General features: G+C 36.1%; 1 protein-coding gene across 1 annotated transcript in view; it reads left to right on the plus strand.

The window, feature by feature from the left end:
* The window catches only part of GBE1 (1,4-alpha-glucan branching enzyme 1), a 284,621-nt gene that overhangs the window by 164,673 nt on the left and 104,824 nt on the right, over nucleotides 1-15,124 (plus strand). The gene's annotated exons all lie outside the window — the stretch shown is intronic.

Consider the following 15,124-nt stretch of genomic DNA (forward strand, 5'->3'; position numbering starts at 1 on the left):
TCATATTCAAAAATGTCTTTTTAGGCACCAGGAAAAAGTAAAACATTAAAGTATTTTTATTAAAATGTTACATTTTTAAATGTTAGAGATTCAGTTAAAGTTTTCTGTCAACTCTTTATCTTAAGGAGAGTTTCTATGAAGATTTTTTTTTCATGTGGACTATTTTGTCTCCCCCGATGCAGAATAAGCAGAGTCCCTCTACTTATTATTTTTAAGAGTTTGAGGTGCCGAAGGCATTTTATTCAACAGTTATTGGATTGACTACCCTGATTCTTTCGCATTCTAAATCCGGGACCATTACATCCGTTTCTTAGAATATTTTATGGTGCTTTGTTGTGACTGGAAGACAGCATTTTAGTCTCAGGATGTTATTCTAAATCAGCTTTCCCCAATAATGGATTCAGGTGACACTTTTTTCAGTTTAATGGCTAAGCTGTTTGCTATGACACTACCTAGATCAGCTCAGGCTGATCTCTCCTTTCTATTTTGTGTGACAATTGATGTTGTGACAATGACTATGGCTAAGGCTATCAGACCTTAGTGTTTGTTGTCTGGAGCCCAGTCTGGACTAGCATCTGCCCTGATGTTTTCCTTCTGACAAAATGTTATTGATAAGTGTTGCCTTAGACTAATCTGGTGTGGGCTTTGCTTGGCATGAAATTTTTTTTTCCTGGTTTCTGCTATGGGCTCATTGATTAGCTTGTGTGGTTTTATCTGAAAGATTATCAGAAATAGCCCATCTCTCTTTTTCCAGCCCTCTCCAAAATTGAAGTATCTAAGATCTCCTGGAAAAGAAGGTAATTTGGGGAGCTTAGTGATAAAATGAAGGGATGAGCACTTTCGGGTCCTAGAGGTGATGAGGGAGGCCTCATTGCTGCTCTCCTTGCTGACCGCCTGGTCCTGGAGACGACTGTGCTGCCAGGCTGCTGGCCAGTGGGGTCAGTAGGGAAAAAACGGGGAATTATATGTGAAGGATGCACAAAATAAGTGTGCAACATAGAAACCCAGTAGTCCTTCTGAGAAGCATATAGAACAACATTGTCGAAAAGATATATAATGCAAACCACATACATAATTTCAAATATTCTAGTACCCACATCCATCTCTAAAACGATATTAAGGAGCCTACCTCATGGAACTGCTGAGAGATTTGAAGTATTAAAAGTATGTAAAGTTCTTAGAACAGTTCCTGGCACATAATAAGAATTAATTATTTTTATCTTAGGGCTTGTTCCATGGCTTGTTCCACATCAGCTTCTATGTTGATCTCAAATTTATGTATCATGTAAACCCGAACATATATCCATCTAACCACCTTTGCAGTTTCTCTTTATATTACTTGCAAATTATTTCTCAAATCCAGTTTGTCTTTCCCACCTGCTGTCATGTGTTAAATGCTCTTATTTGATTATCTACCTCCAGTCTCTGCTCTCTTTCATGTTAATATGTAGTTTACTCTACTAGTTTTTGGATTGTGTTATTTAGTTTATTTTTTAGCTCAGCTGGTAAAGAATCCATCTGCAATGCAGGAGACCCCGGTTCGATTCTTGGGTCAGGAAGATGTCCTGGAGAAGAAACAGGCTACCCACTTCAGTATTCTTGGGTTTCTCTAGTGTCTCAGCTGGTAAAGAATCTGGGTTCGATCCCTGGGTTGGGAAGATCCCCTGAAGAAGGGAATAGCTACCCACTCCAGTGTTCTAGCCTGAAAATTCCATGGACTATACAGTCCATGGGGTCACAAGAGTTGGCCATGAATGAGCAACTTTCACTGTTCCTTTGTCCTCTACACCAAGCAAGAATATGAGCTTCAGCAAAGCAAAGATACCCTTGTCTTGGTTCTCCTTTGTCCCTCGAGACTAGAAGACTGCTTGACTTACTTAGACACGAATTTGTTGAATGAATAAGGAAGTGAATTAACACATTTATGTTTTTCTAAGGGTTTCAAGATAGAGTATAGGTCTTGTGCACCTTGTAACCCCATTGCTTGGCACAGTAGTTCAGAGCCTGCCAGAAAGTAGACTATCAAATAATTGTTCAACTGAGTAAAAATGAAACCGATTATCTCTACAAAGTAATACTTTTTGAATATTTTATGTCCTTTTATCCTCAGATACAGGAAATGTTATTTCACTTTGTTCATGAAGTAACATTGGCGTTCAGGTTTGTCACAACAGATTGTTCCATGTGACTACTTTGGGAAATGATCTACCAGGGAGGAAAGTTCAGGAGGATAACAATGTGTATCCCCATGAAGAATGTGTGGTGCTCCAATAAATTTGGAAAACCCTGAATTAAATCATGCTCAACACATTTCTTTATAGTTGAAATTCTTGGAATCTTTAATTAGCTAATGTGCATTCTGAATCTTCAAGTAAGTGCCTCACAATAATACTTCATTTCTCAAATTTCTTTGACCTTGAAGCACTTCACTGCACTTAGAAGAGACTTAAAAAAAAAAAAAAAAAAAAAAAAAAAAAAACCTTAGGAAGTCTTATGAGATTTTTGAAGGACCTGGCTCTGGTCTCATCCTCACTTACTCCTCCTCTTGTTCATTAAACTCTCACCCCTCTGGTGCTTTTCTCACGTTGGGGCCTCTGTGCACACTTTTCCCTCCGTCTGGAGTATTCCCTTTGTTTGGCCAGCTCCTATTTATTTTTCAGTTCACAGTGTAAAATCTCCTTCTTAACTTTGGCAGTCTAAAATCAGTCCCCTTGCTCAGGGCTTCCTCTCTTCATCCTTCACTTATTTATCATAATCTGAAGGTAAGATTTGCACATAAATGTGCATTTTATATTTTAAAACAGTGATGACTTACCTATTTTTCCTCTGATTTCATCTTTAGGAGATATTTTATTGAGTGTACCTTTGCAAATTCTATATTATAATCATTGTTAATGATGGTTTTACATTTTTGTAATGAATCCTATTTGCAGTTTGTGTTTAATAGAAAATAAAAATATTCACTAATCCCCTAGAATTTCAGACCCTTTTTACTCAAATTATACTCTAATTTGAGACCCTTAGGAAAACATAAATGTATTAATTCATTTGCTTATCCATTCAACAAATTTGTGTCTAAGTAAATCAAGCACTTTCTAGTCTTGAGGGATAAAGTAGATAAAAGTATAGAGACAGCAACTCATGGTAGTTAGGGGGTGGAATTAGCTTTTTCTTTTTTAGCATCCAAGGCATGACTCCTTCAGAGAAGGCAATGGTAACCCACTCCAGTACTCTTGCCTCGGAAATCCCATGGATGGAGAAGCCTGGTAGGCTGCAGTCCATGGGGTCGCAAGGAGTTGGACACTACTGAGCAACTTCACTTTCATGCACTGGGGAAGGAAATGGCACCCCACTCCAGTGTTCCTGCCTGGAGAATCCCAGGGATGGGGGAGCCTGGTGGGCTGCCGTCTATGGGGTCGCACAGAGTCGGACACAACTTAGCAGCAGCAGCATGACTCCTTCCAAGCTATAGGTTTCTCTTTGCCGAGTAGGGTGTGTCATCATTTAAATTGTTTATTTAAATATTTCATTTTCATCTCATCACTCTCAAACCCCCATCAACATATATTAATAGTACATTTGTATGGTGTATATTTTAGAGAAATGAAACTTTTTTTTTACTATTATTTTCTCACAGTAAGCAATAATATAACCTCCTTCAGGATTCACACTGACTTAAACAAAATATAGTATCATTTTTTCGTCATCAACGTATCAAAGATTTGACTGGCTGCCTTTATTCTTCTCCGACTTCTTCCCTTTGTCCTCTCTTTCCATCTGTCTCTTTATCTGTCTGTCTCTCTCATAGGTCTCAGCTGTACATTTGGCAGTTTACACTCTGTTATATTTAAAAGAGGATAGCCAAAAATAAAAAAAGTCATGGATTCATTTTTTTTAATTCTTGCTAATCAGTTTCTGCAAAGAGCTAAGAGAAAATTATCTCTATGTTCTTTTTAAAAGTCTTATTATATAGACTCCACTTGCCTCAGGCAGACCAGGTGTAAAATATTAACACATAGGCAATACAAAAGTTAAGAACCTCGCTCAGAACCAAATACTCTGTAGTCTAAGTTAGATAGTCATCTGTGAAGAGATGAAGACCTAAGAATTTTTCTCACTGAGGCAGGAGTCAAACATTTTTTTTTTTGTTTGTTTGTTTGCAATCTTTCTTTCTCCCCTCCCCTTCCCTTCTCTTTTCTCCACTCATTTTTTTTTTTTTTTTTTTCAATACAAGGGGGATTAAAGTTCTGAGGCTGGGGAAGATCTGAGTCTATGTCTGCTGGGGGCAGAGCTTTGGTTTTCTCTCCTTTTTTACTTCCCAATGATTGGTTTATTTCCCTGCTGTGCTGATTATTTCAGCATTTAGAAAAAAAATGGTTACAGCTAGAAGTTTGCCTTAAGAAATGTAAACCTTTGCAGTCATTTGAGCATAAATCTAGGAAATTCAGAGAAACTGGGAATAAGCCACAGGGAGGCTTGGTCCTTTTATCCACTCTTCTTGAAGGATTTATTAACATCCTGCAGAAAGTAGAAATCTGATTCTTATGTTGTATGTTTATAAATTATATTGCTCTGTAGATGTTAACTAGTTTATATCAGTATACACTAGATTTTTGTCTTGGGTTTTCTTATTATGTACATGTTTATATACATGTGTGTACAGACATCTAAAATCCAAAATTTTAAACATGTTAATCATAGACTATTGAATGTCTTGATTTCTTGCTCTTAACTACAGTTCATAATCTCAGCACAACTAAAATTGACTAATATAGTATATAAAATAAACACTAAATGTCCATGCTTTTTAAAAAAGAATGTTAGGAGTAGGGGGCTATGTACACACATGTTGATGATAAAATAATCTGCTTAGAATCACGTATTAAAAATAAGTCTGGCACACATAGATGCTAAATTAGCTAAATTAATTAATTTAACAATATTTTTGAGTACTTATTATGTACACAATATTCCTCAACCCTGGAAAGGAAGCAGTAAAAAAAAAAAAAAACAGAAAAGACCCCAATTCTCTGAGCCCTCTCTATAGGGAAGGAAAACAATACAAAATAAAATTCCCAAACAGTAGCAAGTACCATGAGGAAGAATAAAGCCAGCTAGAAGTGTTCAATGTTATGTTGACTGTAATTGTTTTTTAATGTGGTGAAGATAACCATTTCTGAAGAGGTAGTATTTAAACAGAGACTTGAATGAAGTAAAGTACAATATAAAACTCTGGGGGATGAGTGAACAGAGAGGAGAATGCATTGTGAAATCCATGTAGGGGAATGGGCTTGATGTATTCAAAGGTAGGCAAGAGAGATGCAGAAGGGTAAGCAAGAGATATTTTTAGGAAAACCCCGAGATTTTGGTGGTTGTTAGATCATGTAAAGCCTTGTAGTTTCCTTGAAGGAGTTTGGATTTTCTTTGGTTTTATTCAGTTTATTCTCTGCTGATGGTAAAGAATCCGCCTGCTATATGGGAGCCCTGGGTTTGATCCCTGGGTTAGGAAGATATCCTGGAGAAGGGAATGGCTACCCACTTCAGTATTCTTACTTGGAGAATTCCATGGACAGAGGAGCCTGGCAGGCCCCAGTCCATGGGGTTGCAAAGAGTTGGGCATGACTGAGCGACTTTCACTATTCACTATTTGACATATAAACTAAGATGTTGAGTAGCCAGTCAAATATCTGAACCTGGAATTCAGTGGAGTCACTAGAGTTAGCAAATTAAAATCAGAAGTTATCTGTTTATAGAAGATATTTCAAGCTATGAAATTGAATCAGTTTACCTGAAAAGTGATGATGAGGAGAGATTTGGTCTGGCTGCTGAGCCCTGAATTACTCTCACATGATGAAGTTAGGAAGAAGGATCTGTAGGTGAAAAAGGAGGACAGGCTGGGAGGGCTCAACCATGCCAGCTGCAGCTGCTGGGCTTAAGTTAAATGAGGATTGAGAATTAGACATTGGTTAGGACCAGTGGTCATTTGTTTGAACTAAAAAAGGGTTTTATGGGAATGGTTGGGCTGAAATTCTATTTTTGATGGGTTAAAAATAAATGTGAAATGAGAAAGAAAAGGCAGCAAGTGCATATTTTTATGAGGGAATATTCTCTAAAGGGGAATAGAAAAGTATGTTGGTAGCTGAAATAGAGAACTATAAGTCAAAAAAGTTTCTTTTAAGGCAGGAAATATTTCAGCTGATATGGTTGAACCAGTAGACAAGGGGAAATTGCTGAGTCAACATGGATAACTGTAGGTACAGATCTTTGATATGGGAAGAGAAAGGATTTGGAGTCTGAATAGAGGATTGGTCTTGGAAAAATGTAGGGATAGTTAATCTGATATAATAAGGAGATAGAGTATATGAGTTTTAAGCAGAGAGAGTGGTAGATTTGATTAGGTGTTGATGATATTCTATAATTGCTTCTGTTTTTTCATTTATTTTTAAAGTCAAGGCAGTCAGCTAAGGACTTCTGTGGTAGTTCAGATGGTTAAAGAATCTGCCTGCAATGCAGGAGACCCGGGTTCAATCCCTGGGTCAGGAAGATCTCTTGAAGAAGGAAATGGCTACTCATTCCAGTATTCTTGCCTGGAAAATCCCATGGACAGAGGAGCCTGGTGGGCTACAGTCCATGGGGTCATGGAGAGTCAGACATGACTGAGCGACTAACACTTAACAGTCAGCTGAAGGTGAAAAGTTGAGAGAGAGGTGTTGGAAATCCCAATTGAAAGGAGATATAGAAATATTATCTGAGAGAATGAGAGAGTTGTTTCATCATTATGGAAATAATATGGGATTTTTGAGTGATTTTGAGGACCCACCTGCCAGTGTTTGAACCGAGAAGAAAATTGGCTTTGAATAAAGCTGGAATTCTGCTAGGTCTACAAGTCTTCCTTTGAATTCCACTGGATGCTGTTTTAGAGGATGGAGAGGGGCAATTGGTAAATGCTTGAAAGACAATTTTTTTCCCTCCATTTTCCTTGAATTTTCATATAGTTAACATTTCCAAAAAGTTGAGAGCAAAAAAAAAAAAAAAGAAAAAAAAAGTTTAAAGAATTACAATTTTCCAGAGCAAATCTGTTAAATAATAAGTCACAGCAGGAGGTATAATTAATTACAAGCCAAGTAAGCTTGAGAGATAATTGATTCAAATATACTCAACTCATCACCAAATATATTCTTCATAGTATTGCTGGAGTGATAAACTTTCTCAAATGCAGATGTTGTGTGTGACTGACAAGTGTAAATCATTCTGTGATAAACTATAGCCTGTGACAGTTGTTTTCTAAACAGATGAATGCTAATGTAATACTCTGGTGAAAATGGAGCTCTGTCATCTATTGTTGAGTTTCTGACACTTGAAACTGCCTCCTCCTACAGTTAGCAGTAGGCAGCACAAAGGTACCGTTCAGTTTACAGGTATCTAAGAAAAAGTCTGGTGGTTATAAAAGTGTGTGCATGTGTGCTTGCTTTGGGAATGATGGGTGAAGTATCCAGGAAAGAAGCCTAACTCCTTGTATGCTACTGTCCCCAGGACAGAAACTATGGGTCCATGGATACATTCAATTACAATTTTTTTTTATATTCAAAAGGATCTAATACTAAATTTTCAGAAACATGCATATTTAAATAGATGGCATGATTTTTAAAAGTGTACTTGAAACAGGGGTGTGACGGCACTTCTTTATTGTATATCCTTAGCCAGTCCTGGGAGGAAGCACAGAGACTCTGAGAGCAGTAGGCAATAGTCACAGTAGGTTATTTATTTCTGTGTCTTGAGGCACCAAGCTAGTGTTTCCCCAGCTGCCTCTAGCAGCCCAATGATTCCTGTCCACTTGGCACTGAGGCATCTTCACTGAAGCCCTATGAGTATGAGAATCACACTTTCAAAGTAATAGGTCTTAAGGATAAATTTCAAGTCCTTGGCAAATTCAAAGTTCAAGTGTCTGATCACCTTGTGCATGCACGCTCAGTAGCTCAGTCGTGTCTGGCTCTTTCCAGCCCTGTGGGCTGTAGCCTTGCCAGGCTCCTCTGTCCATGGGATTTAAGAATACTGGAGTGCGTTGCCATTTCCTTCTCCAAGGGATCTTCCCTATGCTGGGCTCTAACCTGTGTCTTCTGTATTAACAGTCGGATTCTTTACCACTGAGTCACCAGGAAGTCCTTATCTGATCACTTTCTACCTCTCTAAATTCAACAGTGCAATTTCCCTCGGGTACTAAGACTCTGTGTCTTTATCCCTGCCATCCCTTCTCTTTTGGAATGCCTTCCCTGCTCTACTTTGCTTTATACTCTATCTTATATTTCAAGACTAAATATCTATTTCCTCTCTTTGGAAATCTTTATAAAAGCTCTATAGTCGCTATCCTTACCCCTGTCCCTTTAAATGTCCTCTTGCCTGCCTCATTCCAGTAGACTTAATCTGAACTTTACCTTCTTACTTAAATACTGCATTTACATAGATCTAATAATGTATATGTGTGTGTGTGTGTGTATAATTTTGAAAAAATCCCCATATTATTCTTTCCTACTAGACAACATGTCACATCAGTGACCTGCCTTTTGACTGTACTCCAACATCATATGTTTGTCCTCCAATTAATGCTTATCATCTATTAGAATTGTACCTAAAATAAAAGTATGTATATATATCCTGAGAGACTAGTCTGTACATTTCATGAGATATTTTCATGTAAGATGTTCTGCTTTTGACTTTTGATATTAACAATTATTTCTATTTCAGAAATAGTTTTATTTTCTCACACTACCATATAGTAAAGCCTTTTTAATTCATATGCTTTATATCCTTCAGAGGCTTCCCTGACGGCTCAGATTGTAGAGAATCTGCCTGCAATACAGGAGATGCAGGTTCATTTCCAGGATCAGGAAGATCCCCTGGAGAAGGGAATGCAGCCCACTCCAGTATTCTTACCTGAAGAATCCCATAGACAGAGGAGGCTGGTGGGCAACAGTCCCTGGGGTGGCAAAGAGTCAGACACAACTGAGTGACTAACACTTTGATTTCATTCAGCTTTAACTTTATTTGTGCCCTAAGTAATTTGTTAAAGCAATATTTTTAATAGAAAATGATGATCTATTTTCTTACATACTCTCTGACTTATAAAGTCAAGTTCTTCATAAGTATGGAGCTACTTCATTTCATAAATTTGTAAATATCTTAATGGTGATGACATTTTAATACTATACCATTTTACTTATGATGAAAAGATTTTACTCTAAGAGACCTACTGGAAAAAAATGAATGATATTTTGTTTCCTCATATTAAAATGCAGTTAAAAAATGTCAAAATAAACATGCAAAGCCAAAATTAAATCTGTTGATCATATTTTTGTGAAGTGATGACTTTTTCTATTTTAATTAACTCCCTAAAGAATTTTTAAATGTGAAAGTCTCTAACCTAGAGGATAATTTTCAAACAATTACATATATAATTATTTAGTTTATAATTTTTCTCCATTCCGCATAAAGTCACAATTTTATCATATACTTATCTTACCCACCCCAATGAAATGTTCGTTGTGTTAAATAACCTATAAGTTCCAATCTGCCATCCTATCCTCTGTCATATATCTATCATGGCATATAATTAACTGCTCTGATTATTTTGATTCATAAATAACTTTATATAAATATAAGAATACAGAAATATGTACTTAAATACAGTAATAAGCTATCTAATTGTCAATTTTATTTAATTAGTATAATAACCTGTAATTATAAATTTGATTGTGAATATATACATCATATATTGATTTTTCTAATTCTGATTTCAACATGGACAGACATAGGAGAAGACCATAAAACCACCATGTTTTTTGTAAATTTATATGGAAACATTATAGCTATATTCTCATTATTTTTATATAAATTTAAGGGTCATCTTTTTAAAAGTATCTCATATACAAGTTCAGAGATTTCTAAGAAAACATTAGTTAAGGCGTTTCTTTTGCAATGTGAATGTAAAAGGCTGTCAGGATAGCCACCTGTGATGTAATTTTGTATCTTGAGTGTATCAATGCCACACCTTGGCTAGGATATTGTACCATAGCTTTTCAGATGTTACCATTTGGAGAAACTGGTGAAGTCTACACAGGATCTCTCTCTGTTATTATATGTAGCTGCATGATAATCTCCAATTATCTCAAAATCAAAAGTTTAATTAAATCTTTTTAGAAACCTCTTTACATAAGAAACAAATTAGCTCAAGGAAAGTACATGAAAATGTTAATAACTATTTATTATTACATCTCCTGGGTATTTGAAAGTAGTCTTCATTTTAAAAAGTGGATTGACATAGGTAATAATTTTTCAAATAATTTTTTAAAGTAATTTTGTTTAGATAGCCAGATCAGGACATCTGCCTCTTTTGCAATCTTAAAACATCAGTGCCCGCTGAAATCACCATGATTAGAACTGATCCTCAACTTTAGAGTTTACAATCCCCCTCCATAGATTAGACTGAGTATAGGGATCACACTCACACTAACCTCATTTAAAAAACGATCTAATAATATTAGATGGAGTTTATGCCTTAAAAATTAGTCAGGATCCTTGTGTTCCTTTGTTTTGTTCTAATGTGTTTTTGAATTCAAGTAAGTAGTTTTAAGGAATTTTAAGTGAGCAAGAAATTAACACTAAAAACATTGCTTTGTCCTAGACAATGTGTAATCTCGGTAAAGTAAGCGTCTTATGGACCATTCCTGCCTGATTGGTGCTACTACACCTGTAATAAGTGGAGAATTTGGATTTACCAACTAGTATTTCTTTCTTCCCATAAGTGCTGGATTAGTACTGGTGAACACATTTTATTAAGATTTGTGATAATGTTTGTTTTCCACCAAACCTAATTCAGATCATTGTTCTTTTCTCAATACCTTATTTTTCTAGAAATTTCATCAGTATCATCCTGGTTTTCACAATTCAAACTAGTCACCTTGTTTATACTTGGGTATTCCCTAACTCATCATCAAAGAAGCATTTATAAACTATGTTTTAGTTACATTTACTTCTGCTACTAGATGATGTTACTTATTGTATGTTGGTATTTATTTTACTCTGAGATGCTCTCTTTATCAATCTCTCCCATTGTAGACAATTCTTTACTAGAAAATTCATAGACTCAAGTCTTTCAAGAGACCTCAGTAACATAGTTTAATCTTCAATCTTTTCTTCAGCATCCCTGTTTCTGCTTGCTTTTAGATGTCTTCAGTAGTGTGAAACCCATCTCATGAGGTAGCCCGTTCCATATTTGAATAGGTTTCTCCATTAGGAAATTTGTTGTTATATTGAGTTAAAAAATCTGTCTATCAATTTATAACCCATGGACACTCACAAAACAGATCCAATCACTTTTCTACATGGTGTGCCTTTGAGTATTATACCCTGGGGTTCTTTCTATTTGCAGAATGTGTATTTCCATTTTATCCCCAATTGTTTTTCCTATTGCATTACGTAGTTTTGAATTCTTATTTATTAGCAAACTTGAATTTGTCTATATCCCTCTTAGATGTGGAATTCTAAATTTAATATACCAGATGAGTTCTGACTATATCATATTATATTTCAGTCATACATTTCTTAGCCATTGCCCGGTATAGGCCTGCATGTATCCATGCTGTTTTGTATTCATTTTATACCTGAAAAGTGCAATTGTTCTACAATACCTTGAACATATTAAGATTTGGTTTGGTTTTGTCTCTCACCTTGTAAATGATGTGTGTACCAGGTAACGGGGGAAAAAAAGTCACTCTTTCAGTGATACTTCTTTTTCATTTTTTTGGTTTGTTTTACCTCATTTATTCTCCCTGGAGTATACTGTGAAGATGAGTATTTTTTCAAACCACGATACATGTCTAGCTGAAAGATCTTAAGATCTATCATTTAAATTTAAATTGGATTCTGAAAGGTCACTAGATTAAATCTCCTGCTCTACTTACTGAAGGAAAATGTATGTTAAAGGAGGGAAAGCAGACCATTTTTTATGTTTTTAGCAGGCTAAATTGGGAGCTTGTTAGTGCTCACAATCCAGCTCTTCACAAGTATAAAACTGAACCTGAAGCATCCTGGTCACCTGACCTGCTGTGGAACGTAGTGGTCACCACTGAAAGGGAAAGTGATGCCTTGCTTTTCCTAAAGAGCCACCTGCCATCACAGTGTTACCAACAAACACTGAAGCTTCGAAGAGCTATTGTATTTTCCTTCAGCCAGCCGTTGTGATGATAGCACTTTAGCGGTCATTGGGCCACTTTCAAACTTTTGTCTCTTAAAGGCTACAGTGGAAATATATAGGCAATCTCGATGAATCAAAAAATCATATCTGCCTTGTAATAGGATCATAAGCCTTCAAAGAGGCCTTTCCTTATGAAGTGTTTATGAATTATGAGAAACAAATGTAGGCCTTTTTATCTGTAAACATGACAAATGTTCACAAAATGCATTTGTCTTCAACTGGATATTCCTCTCTTTCATCTTTAAAAGAGACACAATTTTCATAAAGTCAGTTATTGCTAAAGACTAACAAGTATCTATGAAACGAAGGATCTTTGAACTTATCCTTTGATTAGCTTGCTCTATCAAAGGTCAAGGAATTATATTCTTGGATGGTGCTGGACAGATGTGGAAGCATTGTGTATAGACATGCTTGTCACTTGGTACTGCCACGGCTATAGTGAAACAAAGGTCAATTTGAACCAGTGGGCCAGACATATAATATGGGATGTCATAACAGTTGGAAAAAATCAGCAAATTAGGGTACAAATTTATACTTCAGAGTAATACTCATTTTTGTGTATAGCTTTGTTTTTCTGGACCTTTCTGCTTATTTATGTGTCTGTTTCATTCTCTGCTCACATTTACATCTTTATTAAATTTTATACCCTTTCTCTCTCCTTTTTCTTCCCCCTTTATCCTTCATTTAACTGTCTGTGAATGAATTTGAATCTCATTTTTATGTTAGTGACAAGTCAGAGTGCCAAATTTAAGCTATTTGTGGTCTGTTGTGAGCAATTTATATATTTACAGTATCTAACATCTGCATTAAAAATTCTAATATTATGATTATTTTCAAAGTAAGTTTGGCCATTAGCAATCAATAATATCAACAGTGAAATGCATTGTCTTGGTAATTATTAAAAGAAACATCCCTGAGCAAATGGACTCGAAATGGCAACTTAAAACGACAAGTGGAGTGGCCCATTGCTCCTCCATGAACTTCCTGTGATACATCCAAAATTTCATGAGCTACACTAATATGCTAATAATATGGATGATAATAAGAGAAAGCAAAAAACAAAAAACAAAAAAATGTAGGCATCAAAAATTAGAAGATAATTTGGGAGGCAAGGAAATATATGAGTTATAATCATTAGTATAGTTGCTGTGTCTGTGGATAAAGTTTGCCTGACTTTAAAGATTTTGGCCTTTTTGGACGGGGGAAAGTCAGGCAGATCTGTACAAGTGTTCTAGTCCTTCATTTATCTGTCCCGGTGCTTTTGGGAAATCACATAAAATCTCTTGTTTCAGTTTCCTAATCTGTAATTAGAGGATGATAACCCTTAATATGAGTGTAAAGAAAAGGTTAAATATGATTATATGGATAAAGCGTGTGATTCATTATAGATTCCCGTTGAAGGGTAGTGTTCTCTTCTTCCCCTCTCTCCCCAGAAGGCTGACAGCAGCCAAAGGAGACATGAAATCATCTTCAGGAGTTAGCAGATTTATCATGACTCTGACAGTTGTCTCATGTTGTTTGTTGTTTGTGGGGTTGGTGAGTCTTGCAGTTGGAACTGTTCACAATGACAGTATACATGCCAACGAGAAAGCAAATGTCACAAACCTACTCCGTGGCCTTCAGTGCAAGTTGGAAAGTGTATTGAAAATGTAGTTTGAGAGTGACTTTTCTGAAAGGGAGAAGATGCCCAAATAAGTAACTTTTCCTCAAATGCCTAATTTAATCAAAGAATAACATGTAGAATTTATATTTTTAAATAAAATCTCTCTGAAGAACAATTTTCAAGAGAAGAAGCACAGTGGATTTAACTAGATAGTGCCTCTTCTTATGTTCATATTGTGCAAAAGTTTCGTTTGTTTGTCTGCTTTTTCGTTTGTTTGTTTGTTTTCAATGTGGCATAGCTCCTAATCTGTGTGTAATAGACAAGCAGACCGTAGTGTTTAGGTTGCAGATTCCCTCTTACTGGAGAGAGCAGTTTGACAAGGGTGAGTTAACCACCAACCCAAAAAACCATTGGTGATCTTATGAGCCGCAAACTGCTGATATTCAACAAGAATCCAAATCAGTGATTTTCATCAACAAAAACTAATTTTGGTAAAAGTAGCAGACTTAGATCCAAGGGTTTTTAGGAGCTAACATAAAGCTAGTCATAGATGAACATGATTATAACATTCCTTGCTTAAGACATAGTTTTTTGTTTTTGTTTTTGTTTTTTAATATATGATCCCTGGGTGGATAGAAAAATTCTCTCAGAGGTCATATTTGATTAAAATCTGCTTGATATTTGAGCTTGGGTCCAACTTGGGCAGAGAATTCCAGGCAGAGATATGAACATCTTAGGGCTAGGTTGAGCTTGACTGTGCTTAAGGAACAGAAAGAAGGCCACTGTAGCTGGTATTCAGTGGAAGGCAGCTGATCACAGTATTAGACTGGTGCTTGATCAATCAGACCTTGTAACCAGGACCGTAGACTGGATTTTTATCCCACCTTCAGGTCAAAATCCTGCCCAGTCAGAGTGACCCAGTCCTTATTTTTAAATAAGTCCCAGTGACCCAGCCCTTATTTTTAAATAAGTCCCATCTCAACCTGGATCTCAATCTGTCCTTCATATGGATATTATAAATTATATATTTATGTAAAAGTTCTTGGCTATATTACAGCAGTATGAGTAGACTGTTAAATTAATTATTGCAGAACCCTTTGAAAATCTAGGCAGCAATGCACAGATGCAAAATTTATAACTGGAGCAAACAAAAAGAAGCTGATGTTTCCTTAAGGATACTGATGTTTTTGTGGTTTCTCTCTTTTGTTGTCGTCACCAGAGATTTATATAATGTTTGGGGAAATTTTCAATATTTAATCATAAGCACTTCT

Source organism: Odocoileus virginianus, chromosome 25, assembly GCF_023699985.2.
Source record: "Odocoileus virginianus isolate 20LAN1187 ecotype Illinois chromosome 25, Ovbor_1.2, whole genome shotgun sequence".
Lineage (NCBI taxonomy): Eukaryota > Metazoa > Chordata > Mammalia > Artiodactyla > Cervidae > Odocoileus > Odocoileus virginianus.